The sequence below is a fragment of the Eurosta solidaginis genome, chromosome 3 (genome assembly GCF_040869045.1).
Source record: "Eurosta solidaginis isolate ZX-2024a chromosome 3, ASM4086904v1, whole genome shotgun sequence".
Taxonomy (NCBI): Eukaryota; Metazoa; Arthropoda; class Insecta; order Diptera; family Tephritidae; genus Eurosta; species Eurosta solidaginis.
This window is the reverse complement of record NC_090321.1, coordinates 114,480,518-114,496,591: the sequence shown is the minus strand read 5'-3', so window position 1 is coordinate 114,496,591 and position 16,074 is coordinate 114,480,518. Positions and strand designations below refer to the sequence as shown.

Here is a 16,074-nt window from a genome sequence, read left to right as displayed (position 1 = left end):
AGGCACTATATAAAACCACAACGGAAAGGAACTCTGATGGGAGATACACCGTCGCCCTTCCCTTCAAGCAAGACTTCCCAAAAACCCTCTGTCTGGGCCCATCTCTTAAGAGCGTCTGCTCTCAGTTCTATCGGAACGAGACACGCCTAGCCAAGACACCGGCCCTACAGACGGAATACAACAGGGTACTGACAGAATACGGCACATGCCCAAGGTACACACCGTAGTACCACCACAATCAACTGATTGTTATTTCTTACCGCATCCTGCGATGCTCAAAGAAGAAAGCACAACGACTAAAGTAAGGGTCGTATTCAACGCGTCGTGCCCGACTTCCAACGGCACGAGCCTGAACTATGTCCTACACACAGGCCCAGTACTTCAAGCCGACTTAACAATACTACTCCTCCGATGGATATTCCACAAGTACGTCTTCAACAGCGACATTGAGAATATGTACAGGCAGAACTGGATAAAAGAAAACCAAACCCAATACCAAAGAATAGTTTTTCGCCTCAAAGCAGGTGACCCTATCAGTATTTAGGAACTCAACACGCTAACCTTTGGGGTCAACTGTGCCCCCTATCTAGCGATCAGAACCCTACATTAACTTGCAGATGACGTCGAAGCATCGCTGCCAATCGCAGCGCACATCTTGCGAAACAGTATGTACGTCGATGACGTCCTTGCAGGGGGGCATAGCATCGAGGCAGCAATCACTGCTCGCGATGAAATCACAGCTGCATTAAAGTCAGCAGGATTCCCTCTGCGAAAATGAACCTCTAATTGTAGTAGGATACTACAGGGAATACCCAAACCTCACAGGCTTACGCAAGACTTTTTGGAGTTCGAGGACGCGAGGTAAAAACCCTAGGCATCCGTTCGAACGCGCATTCCGACAACTTTTATTTCACAGCGAAACCAATCGAAAACCAGGACATCTTAACAAAGAGAGCGATCCTATCTGCTATCGCCAAACTCTTCGACCCTTTAGGCTGGCTCGCCCCAGTTATCATCGTAGCCAAGATATTAATGCAGAACATTTGGCTGGAGGGGACGGACTGGGATGAACCAGTATCCTCAATCATTTTAGATCGGTGGAAAACCTTTATGCAGGAGTACCCCGCCATTAACCAGATTCGTATACCTTCACCCCAACCAACGATATAGAAATTCACGGCTTCTGTGACGCGTCTGAAAAAGCCTACGCGGCTACGGCTTACGTGCGAGCTAAGATCAACGATTGGATCTACGTTAGTCTACTCATGGCAAAAACGAGGGTGGCACCAGTAAAAACAATTTCACTACCAAGATTGGAGTTATGCGGTGCCGTCTTGCTGGCAGAGACTTTGAAAACTGTGATGGAGAACCTGAACTTAGGCACATTTAACCTTCACCTATGGACAAATTCGAACATCGTCCTAGCATGGATTCGAAAACCCCCTTGTTCCTGGTCAACATTTGTAGCTCACAGGGTGACAAAAATCGTGGAAAAGATCGGAACGAAAGCATGGCATCATGTTGAGTCCGCATCAAATCCAGCGGACTTAGCCAGCAGAGGACTTCCAGCCACGGACCTAGTCGACAACTCTTTGTGGTGGGAAGGACCTTCTTGGCTGCAAGAAGGCAAAGCGAAATGGCCATCTCAAGGCGAACAGGAGTACCACACAAACATCGAAGAAAAACGAGTACAAGTGCATGCAGCAACGAACATCAACAATAGCGAGGATATTCTTGATCGGTTTTCCGATCTATCAAGGGCGTTGCGGGTGGTCTCCTACATTATAAGATTCTCGTATAGAACTCATCCAAAAACTAAAGCGTCGTTTAAAGCAGAGTCGCACCAAATTTCGCCTGACGAAATCAAGGCTACGACTAGCCGCCTCATAAGGATATCCCAAACCAACCACTATGCCGAAGAAATAAGCTCTCTGAGAACTAGGAAACCCATCGCGGCAAAAAGCGAGATCCTCTCTCTAGACCCCTTTATCGACGAAGATAATTTCCTTCGGGTGGGGGTCGTCTCAACGCATCAAGGGACGTTCCCGTCGACGAGCGCCAGCCGATAATCCTCCCTTATGCCTGCCGACTCACCCGTCTCCTAGTCAAGTTTGTCCACATCATTTCCATACATGCCGGAAACCAACTAATGCTGCGGCTACTACGCACGCAGTATTGGATACCTCGGGTCAAAAACATGATCCGATCCATCATTCACAACTGCAAGGCCTGTACGCTATTCCGCAAACGTTCCCCGACGCAACTCGTGGGAATTTTCCTGCGGAACGTACTACCTTTAGTCAGGCATTTACCAACAACGGGGTGGATTTTGCCGGACCGTTTGACATCAAGTCTTACAGCGGACAAGAATGCCGCAATGTCCAAAGGCTACGTATGCCTATTCGTCTGCTTTGCGACTAAGGCGATCCACCTAGAGGCGACTAGCGACCGCAGCACCGCCGCGTTTCTAGCAGCGTTTAGTCGGTTTGTCACCGGACGAGGATGCCCGAAAAACCTCTATTCCGACAACGGGACGAACTTTGTCGGTGCGTCAAGGGCTCTCCGCTCAGAGTTCAAGGCATTCCTCGCTGATGCGCGCGGCCGAACCCTCTCTAAATATGCCCACCAAACCCTGACATGGCATTTCATACCAGCAGCTGCTCCTCATATGGGCGGGCTGTGGGAAGCGAGAGTCAAGAGTTTCAAACCCCATTTCAAAAAGATCGCATCGGATCATAAATTTACTGTAGAGGAGTTTAGCACCCTCCTGTGCAGGATTGAATACTGTCTCAACTCCCGATCCCTGAGCCCATCTTCAAATGACCCGTCCAACCTGGAGCCACTTACCCCCGGGCACTTCCTAGTCGGGGGCCATCTACTAGCGCGACCCGAGATTGACGTCAGTGGGAATCGCGCATCACTCGTCAATCGATGGGAAAAACTTAAGGCGCTGCATCAAACCTTTTGCAAACGGTGGAAAACTGAGTATCTCACCGAATTGCAGAAGCGCGTTAAGTGGAAGCATCCACAATCAAATCTCAAACCGGGGGACCTAGTCGTCATTAAGGAGGATAATCTACCCCCAACGAATGGAGACTAGGTTGGATAGCCAATCTTCACTTCGAGTTCGAGTCGTCGAACTGGATACGGCAAGGGGACAAACCACCAGACCAATCACGAAATTGGTCCTACTACCACCCTCCAGTGAGGGTGAGGGAGACTTGTAACTCCCAACCGTTATAACAAACCCCGTAACCCAGCTCTCGTTCACCCCGAACGAGGCCAACAAACCCCATAACCCAGCTCTCGATCAACCCGAATGAGGCCAACACAATCCCAACACAGATCCACTATCGGCCACAGAATACAAATTTCATTTTGAAGCCATTTGACTCAGTCACACAAAGCCCAGAATACTGAAGGGAGTGATTATTGTTGAATAATCATTTATGATTCATATTCCGAAATGCCTTTATGTGAACCTTCAACTGTCTTGAAGATATATTCATATCTTTATAATACAAAATTATACAAGCACAAGCACATATGTTCTCGGCACTTGAACCTTCAGCTGTCTTGAGAATATCTTCATATCTTCATAATACAAAATTATACAAGCACAAGCACATATGTTCTCGGCACTTGAAAAATTTTTACGAGTATAAAAATGCATCATTCCGTCAACGAACATAGACAAAAAAAGATTCATTTAATAATTTGGGAAAAATTATTAAATAAATTATAAAAATTAAAAAAAAAAAAATTGCTTCAAATAAATGTTTTCATACATTTAAAAAAAGCAATATGGGCAATCCCCGATTATTAAAAATCATACAAAAAAAGATTCGATTAGACATTTTGATCACCTAAAGTAGACACATTTGAGTCGTCCATGAGTCCAAAAGGTGACGGAAAGACTATTCAGTCTGATCATCCATGATGAGTATAGGTTACTATTATGAAATATACACATCTACTCATCAAAGAACGTTAAAAGAGATTCTAAAAAGTGATCGAAATGCCTTTCAGTTCTGATCATCAAAGGTATTCATATTGTGACTAGTCCTTCTGTTCAATTGGAAGAAAGTAAAATTGTGGGGAAATCCAAAAATTAGTCACCTCAAGGCAGAGTGGAAACTAACTAAAACGAAGTTAGTCTTCAATCAACAATAAGGGCTTGCGAGGGCACTGCGATATTGCATCTGGCACGATCATTCTCGTCGTTACCCCGACCGCCCCCCCCCCCCCCCCCCCCCTCCCAATACCAATGGGCGATCGAATTCTCCTGACGAACGTCAAAGAACCATTACAGTTTTTATCGTTTTATTAACGCTATGAGCCCATACATTCGCGAATCACCCTATCAGTTACTGGGTTCTTTGTACGACCAACCTAACAACTATATATATATATATATATATATATTAGAAACATAATTGATACTTTTTAACTCGACTTACCAGTAATTGAACGTATATCCTTCACTCACACCAACGGTTCACTTCTCATCAGGTGGGAAGCGTGCTCGTTTGGTATGCGCCTCCATCTCAAAGTTTTTTGAAACCATCCGATAGACACGTCCATTCATAACACGACCGCCATGCCCAGAACGCTGGCGACAATTCGCGCGTGATGCCCAATGCAATTGCAGCGAGGAGACTGATTTGTTGCAGTATCAGTGATAAGTGATTTGGTCAAACAAAGATCAGTAACATATGTAGCGTCTGGCACTGTAATTGAACTTTCTGCTAGGTTTTTAGATAATAGGACTTTCCGAAAACCGCCGGGTGGATTGGTAAATACCTTGCTTTGTTCATCCGATGAGAACATTGAATGCAAACGTATGGGAAACAACCTCACATTATTATCTTCCCATTCACTAAGCAATTGTAGGTTGGTACACATTTGATCAATTTCATTTATGCCGGGTAAAAGATAAGTACGGAAGTTTGTTGTGTTGTAATGTTGTAACGAAGCTTTTTCGTGCCCCGTTGCTTCTTTGATATTTGCTGGGGTATACTCGCCGTGCCCAGGGTTCGTTTACAATAAATTTGTATTAAAGGGGCACCTTGAAAATCGATTTAATATAAAAAACTTCACTCTCTTTATTGGTTCTAAATTCTATAATATAAAATAAAACGTGTTTGTATACTTCATTTTCAATTTCACTTGGATTATCTTGCGGTATCCTTGATTGCGGTGGCGGGCCTTAGCGGTCCGGCCGTATTCCGTTAGCTGGGTCCCGTTAGTACGTGGCGTCGGTGCCTTGACGCGCCTTATGACGGCGTCTCTCTCTGCTGCGGTGCTCTGTCGCGCCTTACGTCGGCGTCTACTTGTATTGCTGAGGCGATGCTCTGTCGCCGTGTTCCGTTAGACGGATCCTGTTAGTATGTGGAGTCGGTGCCTTGACGCGCCTTACGTCGGCGTTTACTTGTATTACTCTGCTGCGCCTTGCGTCGGCGTCTATTTGTATTGCTGGTTGCTGGGTGATTCTCTGCCACGCCTTGCGTCGGCGTCTACCCGTATTTGCTGGGCGATACTCTGTCGCGCCCTACGTCGGCGTTTACTTGTATTGCTGAGGCGATGCTCTGTCGCGCCCTACGTCGGCGCTTACTTATATTACTCTGTCGGTGTACCTCTGCTGCGCTTTGCTGCCGCGCTCTGCGCTGGTTTACGTGCGTTGCCGCTCTGTTGTGGCCTCTGCCGGCGTACTCCTACTGACGGAGGTGAGCGGGTGTCACCTGTCGCGGTTGCGCGTTACTGCGGCGGGGCCTTTGGTCTTTGGGGGTGATGCGTAGAGAAGGTCAACCGCAATCACCACTCACGACTCGGTCCTATGAAGTGGATTCCTATTGCATAGAGAAGGTCAACTGCAATAGGGATATACTTCGCTAGTAGCTCTGGTCACGACCACAGCTCCGTGCTGACTGACTGCTGTGCTGCTGTGTCGCTCCTTTTATGGCTGTTGTGTTTGGTGTTGCTAGCTCAAATGGTTGCGTTGCCATGGTCACCGTGTTGCTGTTGAATGTTGCGAGCGCTCGTTGTGTTGCTGAGATTTGTTGGTTGATCGTGTTGCTAGAGCCTTTTGTGGCCACTTGTTGTGTTAATGTCGTGTCAAATATGTTGTGGGGTCGTTTTGTGTGGGCCAAATTAATGAGGATTTATTTGGTCCTCACAATGTTTTCTATTGACACAGCAGCTTCTTGTCTTTCTATATTATCTACTACCTATAATCAACTGTAATGCAATATTATACATTTCCGTAGAAATGCCAGGATCCGATATATCCACATCGACGTTTGTGCTATTAATGTGCCCCACGTCTGATAAATAAAACTCGCGCACTTGAAAGAGCCGACGTAAGTCGACGCGTAGCACTGGTGCTGGACTGCGACGAATAGTAAAGTAATCGGAGAACTCTCCAGAATGTATAATAGCTGACATAAGTATAACTTTAACATCACGTGAGTTTGTACATATCAGTTTTCTGATAAAAATCAAAAGAAAATCCGTTTCTTAATCACGTTCATGCACTTCATCAAGTATAATATGTGTGGATTTTGAGCAATTTTTCTTTGATCAAGCGAGAGTCTTCTGCGGTTCTGGCATGTAAACCAACTATTTTCTTTCAGCACAGACACGTCTAGCAATGGACATGGCAGCAATACGACGTGGTTGTGTACAAACAATTTGGGTCACCTTCAAGCACCACTGCTGGATGTAAACGTATTGCTTGCAAAATCTGTTCCTGGTTATCGTGTATGGGTAGGGACTCATCTCGTTGCAAATTGAAACAATATCTATCATAAACACCATCGTTCATTTTGGGTATTTTTGCTTTAACGTCATCTTCGCCCTCACTCAAATCTTCAAGTTCATCCATTTTCCTATCACTTGTCCCCTGTAGCCATAAAATAAGTGACTTCTGTGAAACAGATACTGTGAAAGCTTATCAACACAGCATTAACTTATATTAGTGCAGCGACAACAAGACACTTTAGGTTGATATTAAAAATAAATTTCCAAAAATTGTGAGTTTATCTATTCGTTTTTGGGTCGGCCCACTTATAACAAAGCAATTACAACGATCACCGACGCAGCACTCATGGGATTCAAGGGGTTGTGTAGCGCAATATATAGCTTATCAAACCCAATTGTCAACCTCACCTTCGAGCGGCGAATCCCGTTTCACTAACAGACGAGGCTCTGGCGACCCCAAGCTCCTCATGGAACTTGGGGGTGGGAAGGGAGGGATGGCCTGAAGGTTTAATGTGGCCATATAAATCGTTCCCGAGATGGTCGGGCCAGCACCTTAATCGTGATGTGTTACCGGAGCGTATCGGATCTGTATCCGACAAAGGACCATCACATCGATAACACTCCCCAAAGCCTTCGGGGAGTAACCTAATCGCTACAACAACAACAACAACAACGCAGCACTCATAACACCCCCAATCTTCATACCAAATATGTGTGCAATACTGCATGTAACGTTTGCGTTGTTGCTGGCATTGCTGTTTAGTCATACAACGCTTTGACACATAGTACTGCTTCAATGCGCCTTGAGAGAAGTATGGTTGACTGCCCCAACGTATCTCAGTACCACAAGCATCTTCACCTGGTTCACATGTTTTTATTATTTAAACATTTTCTGTATTGCCCGTCTGGTTAGAACAGACGTAACATTCCAATCCATTTACAATGGGTACTTGACCAACGTAATATACGGCAGTAGTTACAATAAGAAGTTTCCATGTTTCCATTTCAATCAATTGTATGTAAATGAGAGAATCAATATGTTGCATATTTGGGTGAAATATAAGTTTTAAATAATAAACCCCAAAAAACAGCAATGCTTTAGAGTGGTGGAGGACGCTTAATCGATATTTCGGGAGCAATTAAAAAAAAACAAAAGGGGAGAAATATATAAATCAAATACTGCCGAATTGGCGGCATTTTGCATGGCAGTGTGCATTTGTATTGCCTGATCAGTTTGCAAAAGTGTTGTCTTAGCCGATGCCTTGAATAGGAATGGATAATTGCAAATGTTAAATGCCTCTGGCTGCAAAGAAAAGCAATAGATGAATAAATTATTTTTTTTTAGTATTAAATACAAAAATAATTACATTCTTCTCAAACAGCCAATGTATATAATCTTGTTGAATATCAGCGTAGTCTGTCAACTCTGGCCAGTGGAAGATTTCATAATCAATTTTCTTCACACGTTCTTTATGATTAATGCGATGTAGCACTACTAGTAAATTTAATGCTGCCGACAAATTGGAATTGTAAGTAACAAGCTGCATGCAAAATAAATGCCAAAAATTAGTTGCCGATGCAGAAAACGACTGCAAAATATTGAACTACCTTTTTTTCGAAATGCCCACTATTATTAGCAAAAGTGATTATATGAGCTACAACATTTTTTCTGTAATTCGATACTAACTTTTTCAAACCATGCTATTGGCGCTTTAGACCACCACATAACAACAACTTTTCTTGGTATCTCTTTGAGACGTAACACAGCATTGCTGAATGGGGTGTGAAGATTTTTTGTATTGACAAATTCATGATATGAAGGTAATGTTAAATAAAGCCTTAAAGTTTCGACCGGCTGGCGAAGGCATTAGCGATGTAATTATTTCATTATTTTTCCCAAATCTTAAGAAAAAAAATGGGAAAACCTCTCCTGCCGCGTTTGCGGGTGACTCAGCACCTTTGGAACGTTCTGCACACGGCGCAACCGATTCCAATTTTTTGGTGCAACGCAGCAACCAAAGTATATTTAGGTGCATGCGGTTTTTGTAGGGCAATTTTCCATCAATAATCATCTGAAATGAAATAAAAGAATAAGAAATTAAAAAAATTTATAAAATTATAAAAAAGCAACGATACTGACATAATACTTACCCATCATACGTTTTTCTTCATAATGAAAATTCATTCAAAAATGTCTCTATACTCATTTCCATGAATGAATGACATTTTGAATGAACGAAACAAGATTGCCACTCGATGACATTTGCTTTTGTCTTTTCTTACGCCCTAAACACATTGCGCGCGACCCCATGGGATCACAAGTCGGATCCGCGGGATCCAACAAACCCGAGTGTTAGTACCCGAACAAAAAAAACAACTAACGAAAACCCCGAAGATACAGCCTGGTTCACTGAAAACAAACGCGCCAGGTTGTATTCCGATAGTTTTTTTTTTGACACTCGGCCGTTTTTTTTTCTTCTTTATTATTATTTTTTTTTGACAAAAGTTTGTAGTTTAAAAATTTGGTGCACAATCAGCATCAACCTTCTTATGAAAAAAGTGAACCACTCGAGACCGAAATAATTTTCGCGTGTTATTTGCATTGATTTATTGTTAAAAATGTTAATGCAAAAATAAAATGTAAAACACAAACAAAACATGTCAAACTCACTAATTTTGGGGGAACAAGGGTCTCGCTTTCATGATATAAATTGTTTTGTGTTTTGAAGTTCCGATAAAGTTTCGTCAGTCCTGTTAGCCTGGAACCCAGGAAAGAATAAAGTAGTGCCATATATGCTTTAGATACTACAAGCAAGGGGGAAATTAAAATTTTTTAGAAAAGACTATCATATTTATGTCGCGTCAGAACTCAGACGCGAGGTTTCCCTAAATACTTTCATGACATGACCATTATGTATTATTATGATGCCTAATGGGCAGCACCGCACAGCTATCTCACTCAACTCTGTGGTAGAACTAACAGCTGATCGTTCCACTAATTACCGCACTCGGTAAGGTAGTCTATTCCCGCCAGGGTTGTGGTGAAATCAACAAACACACCACAATGTGTGCTTCTCACCCCAAGATTGCCAAAATCAACACAAATCGTGTTCCAGGTAGGCGAATGAGGAACACTTTTACGCCTGTGACACATTTCGTTCTAACGACGTCGCTTGATACCATATTTTACACAAATGATCGCGCATATAAACGCTGATTTCCTGCATCAGGAAAGGAAACAAATGGGAAAAAATACAATTGCCTTAGTTTATGTTCGGTAACCCTATTTTCACTTGTTTTGATTGTTTTCAATATAAAAATTTTCACCCTGTTGAAAATATTCAACAAAATGAATATACATTTAGGCGTACTATCTAAATAAAGGTTTTGATAAAGGTCTAATAGTGGTTTCAACCACAACAAGCATATAAAATCTCTGCAGAATAACCTAATAAGATTATGCATTCCAAGTTAATCCCTTATCCCGAGTACGCCAACCAATATGTCAGCCAGAATCGACCCCTGGTCTCCGTCCATTAGCCACCCAACCAACCTATGCAGCGATATTACTAAACGCTACCACTTCCAGACATGCCTGAATTTGCATTCAAACGCTCCAAAACCGAGGCACGCCGCAATGCGTTCACCATCGCTTTCCGTCTGTGCACCAAACCGCACGGAGTGAGATTGTGCCCAATTTACCGTGGTATGTCGACTGAGGAGCGACTACGCGCAATCCTCATTCACCGCTATTGTCCCAACTGCCTATCCCCATTCCACCGCCTGGAAATGTGCCCCAGCCAAGACCGATGCCGACGTTGCAGTGAACCACATCACACGACGCTACATATGGACGAGGATCAGCCGTCGCCACCTCAAAGCAAGCACGACGACGACGATGCGAGCTCGGATGGGGTCCTCTCCATCCATGTCACGGAGAAAACGAAATTATGGGCCCAGCAAGTCGAGGAAGAAGAGAGGCTGGCCAATGCAGCAGAGGTAGTCCAATCGGGCAGCTTAGAAACGCCGCGATTCCGGCCACCACTACGTCACGAGAGACCCGAGAACCGCTCGCCTATGCACGGCGCTTTCGCGTGCTTACAAATCGGGGATGGCGCGGAGACACGTCCTCTCGCCCATCGTACCGCCCTACTGGTAAACAGCGTGACGAGGCGGAACCGCGTCCGTCCCGCTCGTCACGTCAGTTCACTGGGAGGGCGGCCCGACTATAACTCGAGCATTGATCGCCATCGCGCCGACAGCCATAGTCCGAATTGAGGCAGGAGGCCGTTTACACCTGGTCCGCGCCCTGTTAGATGCCTGCGCTCCCACCAGCATTATCGATGCCAATCTATGTAAAGATCTTCACCTGGAGCGTAACAATACCGCACGTCTTTCGAGGTGCACCGTCGTTCTTCGAGGGAAGTATAGGGTAGCGGGAAAGATCACGACCCAAGTGACCGTAATAGCAAACTATGCCAAGTTAAACCCCACGGCAAATCTGGACCCGTCGGTAGCGGCCCCATTCCAGTTCATGAAGCTGGCCGATCCGACGTTTTACCGATCGTCGCCAGTGTTGCTCACTTTGGGCGCCGACGTCTACGCCAGTATTATGGTCGGCGGCACACCCGCGTCGACTGTCGGCGGGCTCCTCATCCAAGCCACAATTTTCGGCCTCGTCGTGTCTGGAGCCCACCCACTATAATAACTTTAATTATACCACAAGGTGCATTTTAAACCAAGCAACCCCACGTACTTGAACACTAACGCTTTTCTCTTTCATCCACAGCTCAGCGAGGCTGCAGTACTGAAGGCACGGATATCCAACGGAGATCGCACTTACCATACAACTATACATACATATCATATTTTTAATTTATTTAGTTTATCCTGCCTTGGGAAGGTTGCTGGCGTACTCACCGAGTTTCAAGTTGCTCGTCGCAAGGGGCCGGCATGTTTAGGCCACCAGCCTAAATATTTCGGACCACCCTAACACGCACATTAGTTATATTGTTATTAATACCGGTAACGGTTAACACCAGTCGAGAGCTAACTTTGAAGAGGAAAAACTCAACGAAAGTTAGCTATCGGCAGGTGCCGCGGACTTGTTCGCGGTCTTGGCTCCTTCTTCTATTTTGGAACGTTCACGTGCCAGCAGCTAACCCCAGGTGAGTAATACAAACCAACCATGTTTCGACTTATAATTAATTTTGCCGATTACTCAAGTGTAATTTTTGAGCTTTGAATTGCCAAGTGTAAATTTCTTATATTTAACCATTTGCACTTGCATTAAGATTGCAAGTAATTAATTTGATAAATTCGAATTGTCAGATAGGATAGTGAAGTGTGCATTTAATTAACTCTTTCCTTTCACCAGTATATATCTCTGGTTGAATTCTAATTTAGTCCGTGCACGAATTTGTAATTAAACACTTTGGAACATTGAATTTAGAATTCGTTTGTGAAATAATACTTTAACAACAAACATTCATACATCAAGCTTCCGCGTCCCGATAGGAATAAGTCCCGGAATTAGAAAAAGTCAACTTTTTCTATTGGCCTAGTTGTGCTACTGCCCTAGTGACCTATTTTTTTAAGGGCAAGCAAATACATATATATATTCTCACGCCACAAACTCACCACACTAGCTATCAGCTGACCAATAAACTCACGACAGGGTTGCACGTAACACTTAGTATAAAGGTACATGCAGATAGAACCCGTCGTGAAGAGCTTCGCAAATCTGAAAATTCTGCTTCGCTGACACTTGATTTATTTATTTTAACATACTTTTTTATATAAAATACCATTTTATTTTTACAAAGCGCAACTCCGTTGCGCTGAAAAGAAAAGTTTCGCTTTCAGGCACCGCCAAACATTGATAAATGTGAGTTTATCCACGCAATCATAAAAATCCACTGACTAACTTAAATACGCAATGATTTGGGTGGGTGGCTTGGAATCACGTCCGTTCCAACCTCCCACGCTTATCACCAAAACAAGTAATTTTGCGCGGGTGTCTTGGAATCACGTCCGTTCTAAACTCCCACACACCGCAATTTTACTAGTTTTGTTAAATATGCATAAGCTGCTCGAAATCATGTTCATTCCGACAGCACTAATAAGCATCACCCAACCAACCTCACGGCCACTCGCCCTGGCACCTCAATAAGATGCCACTCCTCCTCCAACAAAAAAAAAAAAAGCAGTCGGCCGAGATACGTTACGATACGTTAGACGCTGGAACGGAGACCTCGGCGTCTTCGTCCAGCCCAGGAAAACCTAAACAAAAAAAACCTGTGATTCTGGAACGGAGATCTCGGCCTCTTCGTCCAACCAAAAAACTGCGAATCTGGAACGGAGACCTCGGCCTCTCCGTCCAACAAACGGAGAAAACGAAATTTTGCCAGTCTGCCCAGCACTATTGACCTTCTACTTCATATTCCTTTCTGGATTCTATATATTTTAGTAACTATATATAATCAAATGGCGAAAAATATTCACGTATACTTTATCATAAATGTTCCTTTCGTCCCAGCTTAGGTGGCATGCTACGCAAGTCGGGCAGGACTCCCGGCCACCCACGGCGCTGGCAAAATACGCGATCAAAGTTAAGTTTAGTTTTAATGCAAATGTTTTTTATCGTTCCTTTTCAGCGGTCGGAGATCGGTGGGTGCAAACGATGTTGCGTATCATAAGAGGCGGCATGTTTAGGCAGGATACCTAACTTTTCCGCATCTGATTGCGATCCCCCTAATAGAACTCTGCAATTCGATACTCGATACCCTACTTTAACTTATAGCCACCCACACCATCACCACCACATGCATGTGCATGCATGTACATGCACGTGTATGTGTGCTTTTTGTCAGTCTCATGCATATGCATGTCGGGGTTGATGTGTGGGTGCCTTTCCCCTCCAAAACGGAGAATTTTGCGGGTCAACGGTTGTCGCTTTCGATACAACCGGCCTCTTGGATTTTAGCAGCCAACCAGCTCACATCTGCCGCCAGCGATCTCTGCCGTTTTTCCTGCCAATATATTCAGGTAAAATTGTAATAAGGTTATTTTATATATTCACCCAATAAATCATATCCATTATAACTAGAAATTCTCGTCTTCTCTTATTTTTATTTCCAACCCGCTTATTCCCACTGAGATCGACCTCGGTGCGCCCACCGACTCAGGAGCAGACGCACCCCGGCCGAACATGGAGAAAAAAAATTGGCAGGTATAGCCTTGGCACACATAGTGATTGATATTTTTAATAATTTAGGACTACCCTTCGAAGATTGCGTTGGAATTGGAACGGATGGATGTTCTGTAAAGACACCAGAAGTTAAGGGAGCTGTGCAGGCAATTCTTCTCTCTCTTGCGAAAAAGTCGAAAGTTCTTCAAACAAAGGATTGTATTGCCTTGATGAAAAAAATGATCAGTTTTCCAAATCAGTCTTCGAAAGGTACCATAGTTTTCAAAAAAAAATCTGCAGAAATCATTAAGTGGACTACGTGAAACGCGCTGGTCTGAAAAACATGATGGTTTGAAGAAAACATCACAAAAATTGTTGCTTCGTTTCAAGAAATTTCTACTTGGCAAGATTCAACAACAAGTTCTGAGGCCCGTTCTATGTTGAAATCTATTTGCGAGACAGAGTTCGTGATTTCAATAATTTGTTTGAGCAATGTACTTTCTGTTACACGACCACTAAGCTTACTTTTGCAAACACCGTCAATAGATTTGAATCAAGCTTCTGAAGCATTGAGTGACACTTTGCGAACATTAAAAAACCATAGACTTGAAGCGGGAAGTCGTTTTTCGGAACTTTACAAAAAAATAGTCGCTTTAGCAGATGAGCTGAAGTTTGATACTGTCCTCCCACGAATTGCGAATTACACTTCATCACACGCAGAAGAGTATTATCGAAAAGCAATATATATACCTTTTCTTGATCATAACATTCTTGATTTACAAGGCAGATTACCTGAAGATACATTTCAAGTTTTTAATCTTAATTTGCTACTCGCATCGCGAATCATCAAAGATAATACACTGCAAAAAAAAAAATTTGTCTAAAGAGCTTGTCCAAGATCTTGGTTAACGATATGCATCTCTTATTGGAGGAAATAAAATTAGTCTAGATGGATAGTACGAAGTGTGGTCAGAACGCTGGTTTGATAAGCAACACAAAAAATCAATTCCACTATCAGCTAAAAAGTTTTAAATGATTGCAATGAATATGAGTTTCCATCAATAAATGCTCTTATCAAAATTCTGGCCACGCTTCCAGCTAACAATGCTTGTGCTGAAAAGAGTTTTTCTACACTTCGCCGGTTGAAAACGTGGTTACGGTCCACAATGTCCCAGAACATACTCACTGGTCTTGCACTTTTAAATACCAATTTCGATATTGAGATTGATATTGATCATACAATTGAAAGATATATAAAAAAACGGAAACATAGAATTAAATTTACTGTGTGAATATGAACTATGCAGAAGATAAAAATGATGTCAAAAAATTGGATGTACTATTGTTAATCTGAGTAACTAAATGAAACCAAATATGTGTATGAAATTATTAAACAATGCAAAAAAATAATAATAAATTTACCACTAAAAAACAATGGTCTGCTATACGTTTCCCTTGTTGTTTTGTCTTGCATTTTCACGCATAAAGTATCTTGATGTGAACTTCAAAACACATCAGCTATTGGGAGAAACAATTACTGACTGAAATCGCCCCCCTCAAAAACCAGCCTGGATCCGCCACTGCCACCACCCTAGTAACTTTTGAGTGGGTGGGAGGGAATGAAAAAAATATGCCAATAATTCCCGTTTTTTTTACCGATTTTCACCGTGGAAACGAAAAATTTACCGTGCGACTTTTTTAAAAAATAAGCCCTGGTAGTGCTAACTTGATGCCTACATAGCACTACCACCCTAGTAACTTTTGAGTGGGTGTGTGAAAATGAAAAAAGAGTATGCCAATAATTCCCGTTTTTTACCGTTTTTCACCGTGGAAATTAAAAATTTACCGTACCACTTTTTTAAAAAATAACCCCTGGTAGTGCTAACTTGATGCCTGCCTAGCACTACCACCCTACTAACTTTTGAGAGGGTGGGTGAAAATGAAAAAATTATGCCAATAATTCCCGTTTTTTACCGTTTTTTACTGTGGAAATTTTCACCCACCCACTCAAGAGTTAATAGGGTGGTAGTCCTATGTAGGCATGAAGCTAGCACTACCATTGATTATTTTTTAAAAAAGTCGAACGGTAAATTTTTCGTTTCCACGGTGAAAAACGGTAAAAAAAC

At 43.1% G+C, this 16,074-nt stretch overlaps 1 protein-coding gene and 1 long non-coding RNA gene across 12 annotated transcripts in view; both read right to left on the bottom strand.

The window, feature by feature from the left end:
• Nucleotides 1-16,074, bottom strand: part of Obsc (Obscurin) — a 2,548,720-nt gene that overhangs the window by 277,435 nt on the left and 2,255,211 nt on the right. The window lies entirely within an intron of this gene.
• LOC137246603 (uncharacterized) lies at nucleotides 7,512-8,404 on the bottom strand. Its single transcript, XR_010951594.1, has 3 exons — nucleotides 8,368-8,404; nucleotides 8,127-8,300; nucleotides 7,512-8,062 (listed from the first exon to the last, which is right to left on the bottom strand). It is a non-coding gene; the product is annotated as an uncharacterized lncRNA (long non-coding RNA).